This window comes from Podarcis pityusensis, assembly GCF_964106645.2.
Source record: "Podarcis pityusensis genome assembly, chromosome: 13".
Lineage (NCBI taxonomy): Eukaryota > Metazoa > Chordata > Lepidosauria > Squamata > Lacertidae > Podarcis > Podarcis pityusensis.
In genome coordinates, this window is record NC_138038.1 from 19,561,351 (window position 1) to 19,580,371 (window position 19,021).

The 19,021-nt window shown below is 45.3% G+C and overlaps 1 long non-coding RNA gene across 1 annotated transcript; it reads left to right on the forward strand.

Moving 5' to 3' along the window:
- Window positions 1-807: 807 nt before the first annotated feature.
- LOC308462174 lies at window positions 808-4,054 on the forward strand. The gene is made up of 2 exons (XR_013979043.1): window positions 808-1,250; window positions 3,727-4,054. It is a non-coding gene; the product is annotated as an uncharacterized lncRNA (long non-coding RNA).
- Window positions 4,055-19,021: the final 14,967 nt, after the last annotated feature.

The following is a 19,021-nucleotide window of genomic DNA, read 5'->3' on the forward strand; positions in this document are numbered from 1 at the left end:
GTGTGCTGTTTAGGGATTTCTGAAATGGCAAGTGCTTGTTTTTTTTTAATTAAAACATATACAGTCATACCTTGGGTTGAAGTAGCTTCAGGTTAAGCATATTTGGGTTGCGCTCCATGGCGACCCGGAAGTAACGGAGCGTGTTACTTCCGGGTTTCGCCGCTCACGCATGCGCAGACGCTCAAAATGATGTCACACGCATGCGCGGAAGTGGCAAATCGCAACCCGTGCACGAGCAGACGTGGGTTGCGTTTGCTGCAAGATGCAAACGGGGCTCCAGAACAGATCCCGTTTGCATCCAGAGGTACCACTGTAATGTGCAACAATTATGCAATTGCCCCCCAAAATGAAAACGAAAAATAAAACAACAAACACTGTCCAAAATCGGCTTGCCAAGAGACAGTAGGGCTGCTGTACATCCAGATTTCCCCAGACATTACTGGGATTTCAAAAGCAGAATTGACATCCGGTGGGATTTCTGAAAGGCAGTGCTTTGCCACTTGAAAAATCACGATTTTTCGGGGTGTCCGGGTTTTTACTTTTTGAAATTTGACAGCCCTAAGGTTTTATGTGTCGCTGTCTCAGACCCCCAGAAACGGAGCCCAGAGAAGTCTGCCTTCAGCTCCCCCCAGTTGCTGGAGGGGACGAGAAGCAAAGGGACGGCATCTTAGGAATTTCATAGGTGCAAATACAGCCCAGCCCAAACTGGAGGAGGCCCAATACTGCCCTGAGGGCCCTTGAAGGCTGCCAGGAGCTTCCTTATCTACGATTAGCTCTCTAAATATTTGCCTGGCTCAACGGGTGTGTTAAGGGTAAAACGGCTGGGCCAGACCTTCGCAGGCGTTCCGCAAGCTTTCGAAAGGAACTGGAAGGTAAGAAGAGAGGAAACAAATAGGACAAAAAAGAAAAATCAATTTAAGAAACTCCTTCATCTGGGACTAGGATGGACACCATTCAGAGCACTTGTAGGGGCGGTGAAGGGGGCTGGCATGGCAGAGAAGACCCCACAGCAAAGCACATGTTTTCTGCATAGAACAGAAGTGGGGAGTCTGAGGGCCGCACAACTTTCTCAGCAACCTCCCAGGGGCCACACGCTAGAAGTTGGCAGGGCCAGAAGTCAAAGCAGGGTGAGCAATGAATGTCAACTTTACCTTTGTATCTGTACACACTTCACCTGCCTCTCCATCTTCCATCCAAGCGGGCAAGAAGCATCATCAGAATTGAGGGGCCTACAGATCACAAAATTTAAGGTGAGTCCTAAATATATATACTATATCTTCGAATGTTCCTCTGAGGGTCACCCTAACCAAGATAGACTGAAGGAAGAAAGAGCTGGGCTGTGAGGACTCTGAAACAATTTCGGAGCATGTTGGCTGTTCTTTGTGAAGATCTAATAGTGGATTTGGGGTGCCTGCTGGGGTATTTAATGCTGTTCTCCCACCTACGCTCAACCTATAAATTTGGAAATAAACACAAATACAGTGTTACCTTGGTTCTCAAACCTAGTCCATTCCAAAACCAAAGCATTCCAAAACCAAGGTGCGCTTTCCCATAGAAAGTAATGCGAAATGGATTAATCCGTTCCAGACTTTTAAAAACAACCCCCTAAAACAGCAATTTAACATGAATTTTACTATCTAACGAGACCATTGGTCCATTAAATGAAAGCAATAAACAATGTACTGCAGTCACACAATCAATCAATCAATCGGTAGGTGAACTGGGTTCCACACAGTCACCACAACAAAACAAAAAGAGCCACAAAAACAAGAAAAACGCAAAATGAATAGCAAAAAAAGACAGAGCTCAGTGTAACCCTCAAAACATAAGCGTGACACTCAAATCGGAAGCATAACACTCAAAACGGAGCACGTTCGGCTTCTGAAAAAGGTTGGCAAACTGGAACACTTACTTCCGGGTTTGCAGTGTTTGCGTTCCAAATTGTTTGAATACCAAGGCGTTTGAGAACCAAGGTACCACTGTATTGCAAACTGGTGTAAGTCTCCATGCGACCTCCAGAGTGGAACATCTTACATTATTTATACAGTGGTACCTCGGTTTTTGAGCATCTCGGAAGCTGAACGTTTTGGTTTCTGAACGCCGAAAAACCGGAAGTAATTGCTTCCATTTTTTAATGCTTTTCGGAAGTCAAACTGCTTCCGCTGAGTCCCCCCCCCCCCCAATTTTCTCCATTGAAATTGCAGACTGCCCTTTGCACCTCGGTTTTCGAACGTTTCAGAAGTTGAACGGTCTTCCGGAATGGATTACATTTGAAAACCAAAAACCCCTGGGAATTGCATCTTGCGGTCAGTCACTGAAAATTCTCCACTAGCCAACTTTGTTGTTGCAAAATTCACTCCCTATCATAGTACGTGCTCTCCCCGAATAATATTGGGAGCTGTATTTGTTAAGGGTGCTGAGAGCTGTTAGTAGGCAACCCCTCACAAAATTCACCAGGAAGAGGGACTGGTGGTTAAATCACCATGGCCGTGACACTTATAAGTGTTACAACAGTGTTTTAAACTTACGGTGCAGAGGTGCCCTCTAGTCTATACCATTTATTTATTTTTAAATCCCTCTTACGTATAAAATTGCATTACGGGCCGAAGGGCAGTAGCCTCGCCGCCCCCACAGACATGCTAATTTAATTAGTACGGGGTTGTACGTGTGTGCATTCTGGTACTGCTGAGCAACCAGTTTTCATAAGCCCTCCTCTACAGCCTGAAAATGGCCCAGTCTGGTTGCTTGCGAAAAGGCTAGGCCTCCGGTTTAGTGCAGTGCAGACAATACATGGGTGTAATTATATCACTGCACTTTGGCTGGCGGTGCCCTGGCCATAATCACAGGTGGGTCGCACCCTCCCTCCCTCCCTCTCCCTCTCTTGCTTCAAAAGTCAACGGCCTGGAGAGGCGGAGATGGGTTGTAACCGCACCTGAGCGGCGGAGGAGACGTCGAAGAGCTGAACCTTCCAGTCCTTGGAGACTCGCCAAGCCTTGCGCAGCCCCACAAAGCACAGTGCACTTGTTCCTGCAGGCAGGCAGGCAGGCGGGCCAAGATGAGCCAATGCAAACAGCCTCTTTTCAATATCCCTTCTGATCCACCCTGACCCCCCCTTTGCCCACGGCAACTTGGACGGCAGTGCCCCGCCCCGGTTTGCTTTTCATGTCGGGCGATGAATAAATTTCCTCCTGAAAAGGAAAGTCGACGCTGTGTCCAGAACGCATGGCCCTGGAACCGGCGTGAGTCACTTCCCTTCTCTGGCTGGATGTGGCCCGGACCTTGCCCAGGACAGGACGTGCCTGAGCTTATCATCAGCCAGGGCTCGTCACCTTCCTTTCCACTCCCCGAACCACCCTGCAGAGAGTGCTAATCCTAGAGATCTGGGATTGGCATTTGTCTTTGGAGTCGCTGGTTCAGCAGCCAGTAAGGAGCAAAAGGCTTCACTGGGCTGGTTTTGGAACACCGGGCAAGAGTGCCTCTGAGCTTGTGCAGAGTGCACGCCCCTCCCCTGGCCAGCCAGTCTTATCCAGTCACCAAAGCCTGCCTCCCTCCCTGCAAAGAGACTTGTCAGATTCTCTTAAAGGACTCTCTCCGAGAATGACTGTGAGAACAGTCGTTCAATCTATGCTGTGTTACTTTTTGTTTTGTTTTTTAATAAATAATTTTTATTGAATGATTTTATGTTACAAAAACACATTACAACCATTTGTTGTTGTTGTTGTTTAGTCGTTTAGTCGTGTCCGACTCTTCGTGACCCCGTGGACCAGAGCACGCCAGGCACTCCTGTCTTCCACTGTCTCCCGCAGTTTGGTCAAACTCATGCTGGTAGCTTCGAGAACACTGTCCAACCATCTCGTCCTCTGTCGTCCCCTTCTCCTTGTGCCCTCCATCTTTCCCAACATCAGGGTCTTTTCCAGGGAGTCTTCTCTTCTCATGAGGTGGCCAAAGTATTGGAGCCTCAGCTTCACAATCTGTCCTTCCAGTGAGCATTCAGGGCTGATTACAACCATACTACCACTAAATATAATTGAGAAATAAAAATTACATACATCAATATTTAGTTTGTTATTGGTTATTTACCGTCTTATTTCCTCCTAAACATTCCATACAAAACACACATATGTACAGACACACACACACACACACACACAAAATGATAATAATGAAAGTAAATATTTCCCCCCTTTTATCTTACAAAAACTTTTCTTCAATTTTGACTTCCGGTCAAGTCCCTTCGCATATGTTTTATCTTACAATCGAATGTACACAAAACAATAAACCTTTCTATATAAATTTTACAATACTTTCTGAAAACATGATAAATCCTTAATTGTTATCCACCTCCTTTTATTTCCTTTGTCACTCGAATGCTAGCACGGAGTCGAAACTATGAACATATCTTCTATAACCATCCCATTTTCCAGCAAATTTTTGCTTTGAGTTTCCTCTGAGTTTTCTAGTCAATTGAGCCATCTCCACCAATTCCTGTAATTTGATTTGCCAACCTGTTATTTTTGGAGCCTCGTGATCTTTCCATCCCTTGGCCACAAGTATTCGAGCCGCTGCAGTTGCATACAAGAATACCTCTCTTAGATTTTTCAGTCGTTTTAATCTATGCTGTGTTACTTTTTGTGCTACATCAGGGGTTGGCAGCCTAAGGCATATGGGCCACAAGCAGCCCATGGGGGTCGTTTTACCGACTCACAAGCAGCCCCCTAACTGAGCTGCCCGCTTGGCAAGTCCCTGCGCGCTGCGCTAAACTGGCGCAACACAGCGCGGGGACTCGCTTTCGCGGCACTGGAAATCGTGTCTGTGCAGACGCAGGAAATCACAGGCATGCGCGCTCATGCGCACACGTGATCCAGCCCATGGAGGGGGCCCCGTGGCAGTGAACCGGCCCAGGCAAGGTAAGCCTTGCTGACCCCTGTGCTACATGATGCTTAAAACCTACTCCCCTCTTTCCTCTGTAGATTCCTCTATTTTATGCACTTCCTTCCCTCATTTCTCAGCAGGGTGACTTTATTATACTTTATTGTTGTGTTTACTGAATGGAACATGCTAAATAAAAATAAATAAATGAGTGCCTTTCTAAATAAATATCAGATCCTTAAATGAAGTTCCAGGAAACAACCAAATCTGACTCTTTACTATCCTGAAATATCTGTCCAGTTACCATTGCACCTCAGCCTAGTCTGCTCCCACCTTTGCACAAAGCGATCAACTTTCTTATTTTGAATAGGAGCTTGCCGGTTCTAATGTATCCCATATTAAAATGAACTGAGCTGTTTACAGACCTGGCTGCCTTGCAAGAGTATCAGCTTTTCCAAGTATCAGTTAAGGACCTTTTCTAAATCTGGGTTGCTAAACCATGCAGAACTGAGATTTTGCAAGCTGCTCAGCTAATATGTTCCTTTGCCAGCCGATTAGATTAGCCTTTCCAGTGCAAAACAACCATTTAAGTGTTGATGTTGACTAAACAGCCTTGGCCCAGTATAGCTGAAGGAGTGTCTCCACCCCCATCATTCAGCCCAGACACTGAGGTCCAGCTCCGAGGGTCTTCTGGTGGTTCCCTCCCTGCGAGAAGTGAGGTTACAGGGAACCAGGCAGAGGGCCTTCTCGGTAGTGGTGCCCTCCCTGTGAAACGCCTTCCCATCAGATGTCAAGGAAATAAACAACTATCTGACTTGTAGAAGACATCTGAAGGCAGCCCTGTTTAAGGAAGTTTTTAATGTTTGAAGTTTTATTCTGTTTTTAATCTGTTGGAAGCCGCCCAGAGTGGCTGGGGAAACCCAGGAGGGTGGGTGAGGTATTATTATTATTATTATTATTATTATTAATAATAATAATAATAATAATAAATAATCCTGGGTCGATGACAGGAATAGTAGTAAGATTTGGCATTTCCATCATGCATTTAAATATTCAAGTATTCACATGCATTATGTTATTTCAGTCTTTACAACAACCCTGTCAGGTAGATGAAGTGTTATTTCTTCAATACTGCAGTGGGAAAACTAAAGATGAGTGGTGGTAGTTTCTCAAAACCATTGAGTCAGATTCAAAGCAGGGAACGGGCATGGGAGAAAAATTTGATTCAGGACTGATTGGGAGCCAAGCCTATCAAATTCACTCTTTCTGAAACAATACAAAAAAACAAAAACAAAACAGATATCCTTCAAGATTTGCACTTATTTGGTTTTTTCTGATATAGCTCATCAACCAACAAATGTTTACAAAAATGCACACATATTTGGGAAGTGTGTATTAATATATGGGTGGAAATAACGGGCAAATATGCAAGAATTCATACATTAGTTAAAACTGCATATAAAAATGTGTTTATTGGGATAAATCGGCACTACACTACAGCATGGCCATAAACTTGTACGTTCAACCGCTGAAATATACACCCAATATGTAGCAATGGAGATTTATGTTACTGCTTTATGAATGAACACTGTGTTTTATGAATGGACTCTGTATTTTGTGAATTACCTAAGAGCCACCAATAGGGAGCTCTGGAATCTGACAGCTAACCAATCGGGTACTACCAAACAGCGACTCCTATTGCTGAAAGCAGGTAACCAGCAGGGAATGCTTCAGCTCAGCCTTTGCGCTGTTGACTGAACACCCCCTGTGGTGCAGATAATGGAGAAAGCTCCTAAATTGTATCCCTTCTGGCATCCTGGCCAACTCTATTACGCTGGTGTAAACCCTGTTGCACCAGAAGCACAGAATAGCAGTACATAAAATCCACTCATATGTCAGCGACTGATAAGACTTGTCAAACAGTTCTTCCAAAGTTTTCCTAAATTATAAAGCTCCAAAATACAGGCCAAAAGAGAGCAGGTCTGGGGAGAGCGAGGCATACAATGGGCACCACCAGTGAAAAGGCCCTGCTCCGTGTAGCTCCTGCCTTGTCATTTGATAGGGTGCCCACTTGCCCTCCTTCTTGACATGGAATGCTCTCTATTGGAGTCTCCAGGTCCACTACAAAGCCCATAAGAAGGGAGAGCAGGGACCTTGAAGTTCCCAACAGCTGTTAATCAACCAAGCACACAGGTCACCTTTGTCACAGTCAGGATGCCTATGTGCTGGCCAGGCCTGCACCCAATCTTGTTTTTGTACAATCTTGTTTGTCCTCAGTAACTGAAATTATGTTATCAACATATACAAGCAGAAAAGTTGTTTTCCTTCATTTGCAAGGAATCATACAAAACAAAGTGGCACTAATAAAGAAAGGTTCCATGGTGGCAACAGAAAGCAAACTAAAAATGTTTTTTAGATATAAAAAAAACAACTATCCAGCAATATCAAGTTATACGAAAACTGGTGCTATTAACAGCAATCCTTCTGGTTGGTTAATTGGTTTGTCAACTTCCATCACATGATGTGTGATGCTAATTATTTCCCACAAGATTCAGGTGAGGGTCAGGTGCCTTGTCAGTCCCAGCCAGTATACAAGAGGACGACCCCACCTGCCCAGGAACGGCCTGCCCATAGCTATCATCTGGGCATGTGCAACAGCCACCCAAAGTGTACACACCTCAACTTAACTGCAGCTCACATTTTCGAATGGCATGGAAGCAAGTGTGAGGGAAGGCACATCAAACAGGAGGATTCCCCAAGGAGCTACAGGATACTTATGCAGTGTGGATAACATCAGGTGTACTCTGCTTCAAACACCAGTGGAGTAAACGGCAACATGTCTGCAGCCTAAAAAAAATACCTAACTGCGCCACAGAATAGTTGCCTCTTAAGACTGCCCTCCGGGGCCACTTTGCATGAAACAATTGTGGCTCCCTGTTCTTCATCATCAGGGTCAGAGCTACATAAGCTGTTAAGCTCAAGCTACACCTTAAATGTTTGGTGACTCACTCTTCTGTGGTTTTGTTCTGTTCTTTTGCTTTAACTCAAAAGCATCCTGGGGGCAGGCTATGTCTGAGAGGGGAAAAGGTGAGTAGGAAGGACGATTTAACCTTTTCCTCTCCTGACACATCTTCCAGCCAGAGGTGCCAACTTGATTAAAATATTTTGGGGGAGGGAGGTAAGCCCCATGCGCATAATCGATCACATGACACAGCACACTCCACACCATTTGAATGACAATGTCTTTCATTTTTAAAAACCATTTTCAAGTTTACAAAATAATATTTTACAGAATACAAACCATATCATCGACTTCCCTTCCCTTCCATTCTTGGTTCATTTTATTAATTGGTGAGTCATTTTACTGTTCAATATTCTATTCTCCCCCTCCCATATTTTCTCATTCTCTCACTGTATGTTCTTCTTGTTCTCTTATTCTATATGTTAGGTCCGCGAGCTGCACATGTTCCATCAGCTTAAGTTGACATTCTTCTTTAGTTGGGACTTCGCTCATTTCCATTTTTGGGCTAACAAAACATGGGGCACAGTAGTGGCATACATAAACAACTTTTTTTTGAAACTTGGGAATTTCCGTCTGAATTATCCCCAACTAAAAGGACTCTAGGGACGTGGGTGGCACTGTGGTCTAAACCACTGAGCCTCTTGGGCTTGCCAATCGGAAGGCTGGCGGTTCGAATCCCCACGACGGAGTGAGCTCCCGTTGCTCGGTCCCAGCTCCTGTCAACCTAGCGGTTTGAAAGCATGTCAAAGTGCAAGTAGATAAATAGGTACCACTCCAGTGGGAAGGTTAACAGCGTTTCCGTGTGCTGCTCTGGTTTCCCTAGAAGCGGCTAGTCGTGCAGGCCACATGACCTGGAAAAACTGTCTGCGGACAAATGCTGGCTCCCTCGGCCAGTAAAACGAGATGAGCGCCACAACCCCAGAGTTGTTTGCGACTGGACTTAATGGTCAGGGGTCCCTTTACCTTTTTAAAAGAACTCTGGTTTTTTGGGGAAAGTACTTTTAAACATATTTTTTTCCAATTCATTATGAATTATTTCCTAATACTCTTTTAGCCTTTTAAAGGTCCACCACATATGATAGAACATACTGAGGGTACATTTGTGTCTTCTCCAACATTGCCTCTCTACTAGGGGATGCAGCTAGTAAAGGTAAAGGTACCCCTGACCATTAGGTCCAGTCGCGGACGACTCTGAGATTGTGGCGCTCATCTCGCTCTATAGGCCGAGGGAGCTGGCGTTTGTCTGCAGACAGCTTCCGGGTCATGTGGCCAGCATGACTAAGCCGCTTCTGGCGAACCAGAGCAGTGCACGGAAACGCCATTTCCCTTCCCACTGGAGTGGTACCTATTTATCTACTTGCACATGACGTGCTTTCGAACTGCTAGGTTGACAGGAGCAGGGACTGAGCAACGGGAGCTCACACCGTTGCAGGGATTTGAACTGCCAACCTTCCGATCAACAATCCCAAGAGGCTCTGTGGTTTAGACCACAGCTACATCAGAGGAAAAACCGCTCCTAGGCTGCCGCAGAAGAGCTTACACATATTCTGCAGTTAATAAACAGCCTTTAGCTGTGATTCCTGCATTTTAGGGGCTGAACCAGATGACTCTTTGGGTCCCTTCTGTGATTCTATGATCTTTTCCCTGCAAGACTTTCAGGCGCTGGTTTCTCCCATTGCAAACTACCTTCTTTGAAAGAGAGCTGACCAAGCCACGTGGAGTTCAGGTTTTGCCTCTGCTGGCGCGTCTGTGTGAATCCAGCCTCCGGGTCTCAGGATCCCATAAGCAGCTGCTGTCTGCCTGACATTCATCAATTGTCTTTCCAAGCCGTTTAGGGTGGGGTGGAGAAACCCTGCCCTTCCGTCCCTCTATCCCTTTGCTGTAGAAACATAGCAGCTCCAGCGACTGTTTCTTATCTTCCCCTCCATCTGTATATTTACAGGATATTTATGGTTCCTCGTATATCTGGGTTTTGTTTATGCAGCTTCCCCAGATGAAAGGAAAGCATGGGACAAACGGGCGATGGGGAAAAGACCGACCGATGTTTAGAAATGTTAAGGGGAAAAAATTGCAGCTGTCTTAATAGCCGGTGGCAACAAAGCAAATGCAAATATGTCCATCTAGAGAACCCAAACAAGCCACAAATGGCCACAAGGCATAGTTTAAGCTGCTGCGTGTACAGATTGATAGTGCCTAGCAGATGTGGAAGCTTAGGATGTGAGACTAAATGGGCCATTGGATTGATCCACCAGGCATTTCTCATGTCATTTCGGAGATGTTTGGAGGTAAGTCACAGCCGTGAAGAGCTCTGTGTGACTCGGAAATGCACATCTTTTTTTTTTTCAGCCAAGAGATGGGCAACCATTGCACTGAATGTGAAAGCAGGGGTTAATTTCCACAATGAAAGCCACCAGAGCTCACAACCAGGGCCGGATTTAGGTATGATGAGGCCCTAAGCTATTGAAGGTAATGGGGCCCTTTATATATCCAGCTGTCCTTCGTCAACAACAAATTGTCGCTGTTTTTTGTCTTGAATATATGCTATATGGTACGGTAATTTATGGACCTCATAGGTATCTCAAGCCATTTGCACATGCAGAATGTAGGCACCCTATATATAGAAATGAGCAAACCAGTGATATTTTAGGGAGCAGGCTAGCAGGCGGGGCCCATGACTTACATCATAGGAGCCTACACAACACAAAACACTGTTGCTGTATGTAGGTTTTATTTGATTTGTTTTTTATCTTATATTTTGGAAATGTACGTCCAGGTGTTTTTTTTCCTTTAATTTTTTTGGGGGCCCCCAAGAGAGTGGGGCCCTAAGCTATAGCTTGTTTAGCTTATACATAAATCCGGCACTGCTCAAGACATCCTGGAAGATCCCACACAGAGTCCCAGATATATATACAAGCTGTCCATGGTTGAGCAGCGGTAAAGAAAGGCACTTTGCACATTCTGAGAAAAAGCCATTTCATCACTCAACTCGACACATTCCAGATCCTTGACTCAACAGGTTCTGGGGCTCGGTTCTAGTGCGTGAGACATCCGGAGATTTATCTGCTTTTGCGAGAAGAAAGTCTTCCGTACACCTTGATTAAGGCCCAAGGAACCTGAGCAAGCCATGTTTGTCAGCAGTGATAACGTCTCCCCCACCCATCGCCGCACCACAAAACGCACACAGCTCCCCACACAAGGCATGCGGCGTCCCGTCTCATCCCTGCTAAGCCCCCACCTAAAGAAAATGGTCCCCTCCCTTCTCCTCCCTCAGTAGACATATCTAGGGCATGGGAGGTAGATGGGCAAGCCTCATCCTGAATACTGCATGCCCAGAGGGCAGAGCTGTTATTGGGAAGGAAGAAGAAAGGAATGCAATAAAATTCGGAGAATTCTAGCTCGTGTGCGGAGTTGGGGGGGGGAGGAACGGACAAGTCGAAACTTCTACGAACAAGCAAGGCCGGGGATTGTGTAAGCTCCCTCCCCCAAATGCGTGTGAGTGCACCCACCCACATTTCAGCTACAAACAATAAGGCTGTGTGCACATTAGCCGTTTAAAACGCAGCTAGATCGTTCCTCTTCTTAACGAGGACCGAAGCTTCCTGGGTGAAAAACACAACAAAAGCCAGCATTTGACGAGAAACAACAGGATTGGTGTGGGTTGTGTGGGCGCACAGCTTCTCTGTCCCAAACTAAACATCTCTACTCATGGTTTGCAAAAATTCATTAACAGTAATGTACAAAAATTCAAATAATAAATATAAAAATTTTATTTATATCCCGCCCTCCCCAGCTGAAGCCGGGCTCAGACCAGCTAACAATAGTAAAAATAATGCCATTTACATAAAATCACAATCAATTAATTGAAATACATTCTAAAATCAATTCATTCTAAAATCAATTCATTCTAAAATCAATTCAGAGTCAAATTAATGGCAACCATTGGGCTAGAGTTCTATGAGGATTACAGAAGGAGAGAGGGGGTCAGACTGTGCCCTGGCCAAAGGCCTGGTGGAACAGTTCTGTCTTGCAGGCCCTGCGGAAAGATGTCGTCCCGCAAGGCCCTAGTCTCTTGTGACAGAGCGTTCCACCAGATGAGGAACAAGGTGCCATTCTAAAGTTGGAGCTGACCTATTTGGTTGAGCATTGAATTGAAAATCCAGACTTTTTGCCAAAGTTGTTGAGTTTTCTCCAAAAGGGGAAAAAAAGATGTTTTAAAGCTGTTTTTCCAGAAATTCACCCAAAAACTTCTGATATGAGCTGCCATATGCCTTGGTTTCCCCAAACATTTTAACCACTTTTAGAAAATTCAGCCCGGATGCCATTTTTAACAAATGAATCCCAGCTATGTCTGGGAAATTCCAGATGTATGGCAGCCCTAATTGAATTGCCATTGCATAGTTCCTTTTCGGTCCAACCAGAAGAAGAGTCACAAAACAGAGACTGAAATCCAGTTATCTTGTTGCTGGAGTTCCGTCGGAATTGCACCAGCAACAAGTATACACATAAAGAGTTATTCTTTTGGACTTAATTACAGGAATATTTGGACTGTGGAACGCCCTCCCATCAGATGTCAAGGAAATAAACAACTTTCTGACTTTGACAGACATCTGAAGGCAGCCCTGCTTAGGGAAGTTTTTAATGTTTGATGTTTTATCGTGTTTTTAATATTCTGTTGGGAGCCGCCCAGAGTGGCTGGGGAAACCCAGCCAGATGGGCGGGGTATAAATAATAAATTATTATTATTATTATTAAGTAAACCATATACAGTGGTACCTCAGGTTAAGAACTTAATTCGTTCTGGAGGTCCATTCTTAACCTGAAACTGTTCTTAACCTGAGGTACCACTTTAGATAATGGGGCCTCCCGCTGCTGCCGCGCGATTTCTGTTTTGATCCTGAAGCAAAGTTCTTAACTCGAGGTACTATTTCTGGGTTGCAGAGTCTGTAACCTGAAGCGTCTGTAACCCGAGGTACCACTGTATCACAAAGACACCACAATCTGCACTGTGCCTCATTTTTTCCAAAAGGAAACAGCTCCAAGAGCCCCGCCCCCAGGAATCACACACCGCTCAGAGATTGGGGGTGGCATGCCACCATGTACAGCCTTGGGATCACTCCTCCTGAGTCATCTCACAGTGAAGTATTCCTGGATCGTTGCCCTTTTATCACCCGAGGCAGCAACCACCTTGAGGCAGGAGCCAGCAGGAGAAATGATGAGAAGCGATTATGCATGATGAGTTAGGCTGCCAGGATGTACTTGGCCCTAAAAACACACGCACACACCCCGCTGGTGCTTTCCTTGCAGGAAGAACCAGGCAGTCCAGGGCACAAATTCATGCCAAAAAGGTCTGGATTGCTTTTTCCTGATACGTTTATTGGCTTGGGGGTGGCAGTGCTACAGGAGATGGAGAAGAGATGAGGTGCAGGATTAGGAAGTGGAGTCCCAGGGCCTATCCCCACTCCACAAGGAATACCGGCAGCTGTTTGTCAACCCAAATACAGAAAAGGTGTGCAAATGGAGCGATAGCTGCTGCAAGACGACTTGCTGGAAGTCTGCTTTGGGGACAAAGAGAGAAGCCCTGATCTGTCTCTCTTCATCCTTTCTTCCTTTAGGCTCCACTGTCTCTAATTCTCAGGGAGAATCTTTATTTCACACGGCCCTGATGTAAACAGTTGCTTTTAATATACAGTCATACCTTGGAAGTCAAACAGCTTATTTCCCGAACGTTTTGGCTCCCGAATGTTGCGAACCCGGAAGTGACTGTTCCAGTTCGCAAACTATTTTTGGAAACTGGACTTCTGCTTCTGCGGCTTCTGATTGGCTGCAGGAGCTTCCGGAATGGATTCCGTTTGACTTCTAAGGTATGACTGTACAGTCATACCTCATGTTACATCCGCTTCTTGTTACGTTCTTTCAGGTTACGTCCCACGGCGAACTGGAAGTACCAGAAAGTTGCGTTCTTTTCATGTTGCGAACGGGCCTCCAGAACGGATCCCGTTCGCAACCAGAGGTACCACTGTATATGTATTTTAAAAACTGTTGCACAACACATAGTTTATTTTATTATAATTATTTATTAAATTTGTATACTGTCCTATACCCGCAGGTCTCAGGGTAGTTAATCACAATATAAAAACACAGAATACGTGATAAAAACAAGAAGAAGGAAAACCCAATAATCCCCCCTCCCCAAGACAGTTTAAAAGGGCATCGGACGTCAATCAGCCCAGGGCTTGGTTAAAGAGGAATGCTTTGGCCTGGCGCCTAAAGGTGTATAAAGAAGGCGCCAGCTAAACTTCCCTGAGAGAGAAATAAGGCACAAGAAACAAAATGAGGAATAACAGCGCCGATTACAAAGAAAACAAATAAGGCCAGGCTTCTGTCCAACCTAAGACGACCACTACATGTATTCCAGTAAAATATAAAGTCCATCCATTTATCTGCTACATTAATTGACTGTTGCAAGCCTCTCTTCATGAATTGTTTCTGCTAATTGGTCCGTTTCTGCCAAATCTAGGCTATTAGCGGCTTGAAACGCAACGAGGTCATTTTCCCCACGCTGTGCTTCAAGGCACATTTGCATGTTGCTGCACACACCAGTGAGGCGATGGGGATATCTTCGCCCAGCGTGCAATGCTCATTCACTTCCTCTGTCCCTGCAACCCTCCTGAACACTTATTCATTAAACTATCAACTGAGCATGTGCAATGCCTGTCTCAACCGTACACACCTCAGTTTCCCTGCAAATTGAATGCGGCTTACGTTTTCCTTTCGGACGGAAGCTGTTTTGAAGAGAATGAATCAGACAGTGGCGTTTCTCAATAACCTGCAGGGTAGCTCTGCATCAGGGGTAACGTTGCATGTGCATGGATTCAAAAGTCAGTGGCGGGGCTGCACTGGACTCAGATGAAATATGTACACACAGCCCTAGACATTTCAACAACCATTACTGAGCAGGGCTGTCTTTAGCATATGTGCCGCCGGGGTGCAAAGATCTGCTCAGCACCCCTAAATTTAGTTTAAAAGGTAAAGGGACCCCTGACCATTAGGTCCAGTCGTGACCGACTCTGGGGTTGCGGCGCTCATCTCGCTTTATTGGCCAAGGGAGCCGGCGTACAGTTTCCGGGTCATGTGGCCAGCGTGACTAAGCTGCTTCTGGCAAACCAGAGCAGCGCACGGAAACGCCGTTTACCTTCCCGCCGGAGCGGTACCTATTTATCTACTTGCACTTTGATGTGTTTTCCAACTGCTAGGTTGGCAGGAGCAGGGACGAAGCAACGGGAGCTCACCCCGTTGTAGGGATTCGAACCGCTGACCTACTGATTGGCAAGTCCTAGGTTCTCTGGTTTAACCCACAGCGCCAGCCGCCCCCAAATTAACTTTTATTGAGCTTTTTATGGAGGGGGGAGCCAAAGTTGTTGACCTTTTTTAGGGTGGGCAGGGGGGGCTAAACTAAAAGTTTTTGAGCTTTTTTGGGGGGGGGAATCGCTCACCTGTAACAACGACACATCGTAAAAAACTTTTGTTTCCTGACTCGTCAGGAATTTTTGACGCTACGGAGTAACAGAGTGACGGAGGAGGGGAGCAGGGACTTTTGCTCCATTGCTTTTCACTGCCACCAATCGAGAGGGACCAGTATACAGTAGGTATACATTTGGCGCCCCCCAGAATTTGGCGCTTGGGTGCCCTGCACCTCTAGCACCCCCGGGTAAAGACGGCCCTGTTCCTGAGCCAGGGGAAGCTGAGAGCTTTCCCAGTACTTCTTGATTCCAATAATTTTGCCCCATCTCTTGTACCTATTACAATTTTGGGAGCACGGTGTGCCAGAAGCTTTTGGAATCTGTGCATGGCTGCCTCATGTGGAGAACAACTGAACTACAAGTGGCAGCCTTCTTAGTGAAGAATGTTCTGGTTTGACTCTGCCCACTCAGGCAGACCTTTTTTTTTTATGAAGTACTGCGTTTTGATTCACTTTCCACCAAACCACCTCAATCCGTATTGAGAGAAAAAACGACCCAGTTGCATTTAAGGCAGTAATGTGTATATAGATTGAGGATTTGAATCTGGGTCTTCCTGGTCCTTAGTCCTGTGCTCTAACCACTACAGCACATTGTCCCTAGACCAGAGCACTCCAGGTTTCCTCTTATCTGCTGGATGTGAGGAGTTCAGGAACTAAGTGGGGAATTGGGGACAGTGTGTGTGTCCAATAAACGAGCAAGTGAATATACAGACACAGACTCAAAACACCAGTACACTCTGTCCTCTCCCTCCTCTGCTACCGCTGCCCTGCGCTGATAATAAATGCCTGAGAATGCAATTTTTGTCTTGCAAGTATTCTCTAAACACAACCGCGATCCACTGCGAGATTAAACATTCCATTTAGCATTCTTAGGGAAATCTTACAACAGGCTTATTAACACTACACAGCCCAGTCTGGAAGACACTGCAGCAAGTACACAAGCCAGAGAGAACAGCCTCTAATAAAAATAATAATAATAGTTGTTGTTGTTGTTAATATGCCACCCCAGTCACTCAGGGCAGCTTCCAACAAATTAAAACACAGTAAGACATCGCACATTAAAAGCTTCCCTATAAACAGCTGCCTTCAGATGTCTTCTAAAAGTCAGGTAGCTGTTTACAGTGGTACCTTGGGTTACATAGGCTTCAGGTTGCATATGCTTCAGGTTACAGACTCCGCTAACCCAGAAATAGTGCTTCAGGTTAAGAACTTTGCTTCAGGTTGAGAACAGAAATCGTACTCTGGCAGCGCGGCGGCAGCGGGAGGCCCCATTAGCTAAAGTGGTGCTTCAGGTTAAGAACAGTTTCAGGTTAAGTACAGACCTCCGGAATGAATTAAGTACTTAACCCGAGGTACCACTGTATTTCCTTGACATCTGATGGGAGGGCATTCCACAAGGTGAGTGCAACTACTGAGAATAGATGAAGCCTCTGTCTTTCGCAGCAACCCCTGGAACCTGCGGAGTGCTCCCCTTCAGGGTTGTAGATGGCCAGCCATGCCCTTTCACAGAAGACTCTATTCCATTTCCATCTAACTCTGGTTTCCAGTTACATCCCTAAGAATGAGTCAACATTCTATGCATACTGAGCATGTTCAGCCCTTAATGGGCTCCTTTTTGAGATTTTAATCATCTCCCTTTCCTTCCTTCCTTCCTTCCTTTTTTGTACTTCCACAAATTTTAGGTTCTTCCACCCTAAGACTGTCAATAGTCATACCTTGGTTGTCAGATGCCTTGGTACTCGTCCGTTTTGGCTCCTGAATGCCGCAAACCCGGAAGTGAGTTGTTCCAGTTTGCAAATGTCCTTTGGAGGCGAAAAATCTGACATGGCTTCCACAGCTTCCAAGTGAATGCAGGAAGCTCCTGCAGCCAGTTGGAAGCTGCGCCTTGGTTGTCGAACATTTTTCGGAAGTCGAACGGACTTCCAGAACGCATTCCATTCTACAACCAAGGTACAGTGCTACCTCTGGTTAAGAACTTAATTCGTTCTGGAGGTCTGTTCTCAACCTGAAACTGTTCTTACCCTGAGGTACCACTTTAGCTAATGGGGCCTCCCGCTGCCGCCGCACGATTTCTGTTCTCATCCTGAAGCAAAGTTCTTAACCCGAGGTACTATTTCTGGGTTAGCAGAGTCTGTAACCTGAAGCGTCTCTAACCTGAAGTGTCTGCAACCTGAGGTACCACTGTACATCTGTCCCTCCCTTTTGTTCCCAGGCGGTGCCATTTTGGCTATATAAGGAACTGTGCCTCATCTGTATATTATTATTATTTACTTCCACCAATCGTGCTTCCAGAGAATTAAATCCCTATTTGGCGAGAGGCAGAACAATGATCCCTACTGTACAGGCAAGCGCTATAAATAAACACAACGTCACTCTTTTCTTCTGTGAAGTGTGGGAGGGTGTGTGGAACAAGATGCCAGCCATGGCAGGGCAGTGGGGGGCAGAGAGGGGGTGCTGCCACGTCCAGACACAGGGTTCTATGCAAAGCTAGACTCTTGTAAGAATGATGCAATTCCAGACCGTAATTATAAGATCACCACCAGCATCATATTTAAAAATGCCTCCGGCCACAAACATCTTCCTTGTCCCACTGAATAACCAGCCCCAACCCAACAACAGCGGCAAGAGTATTTTTAGCCCAGAAATGGAAGCAAGAAGAAATTCCGACGAAAGAAGAATGGCAGGCAAAATTAATGGACTACGCAGAATTAGATAAAATGACAGGAAGGATTCGAAACCTGCAGGACCAGAGATTCACAGAAGATTGGAAGAAATATACGAACTATTTGAAGGGCAACTGTAATCAAAAAATTACGCTAGTAGGAGTACAATAAGTTTTGTAAGGAGAAATGTATGAAACATTGCAAAGTAGAGGAAGAATAGAGATATCAGTTATGAGTTAAATGTAATTGTGGAAGCAAGAAATGTATATTTAGTGAATAGATTGGAAAATTATCAGATGTGATTGATGGAAGTAAAAAAAAATGGCGTAAGATATGAAAGTATGTTTAATTACTGTTGAAAATGATATGTTGAAAAACTAATTAAAAAATTATATATATAAAAAAGAATAACCAGCCCCAACCCATCAGGGATTAGGAATAAGGCCTGCCAGGCCATCACAGCGCTTAGCTGGAGTGCCCTGCTGCTGTTGCTGCTTCCTGGTTTCGAAATAAATGATTCAGTCCTAAGAGAGGCTCCATTTGGGCTCAGTTCCTTGGTCGGGAGGAAATAATCATGCTGCTTTTTCTAGGTAGATTAGGAAGCAGGTTTAGAATTGAAGAGGCTCCCCTATAGGTCTCTTTTCCCTTGCGCATTCACGATGATTCGCACTTGGGATGATATTGGGGAGGTTACACACAATCCGCTTTCCATACCGTTTGCACCTGCAAAGGTTTTGGAATGGACATACCATTCCATTTGGAATCAATGCATGTCTTGTAGCTTCCTGCTGAAATCCTGTAACTTTCCATACCACAAATGGTCCGAAGCTAAAGGGACCATTTAAACGATTTCTAGCAGGCAGGCAAGCAGGGATGGATTTGTCAATTCTGGTTCTCTGAGCTTCTCATTTTTTAAAAAAATCAGTCCTCCGCATTTTTGAATGAGTG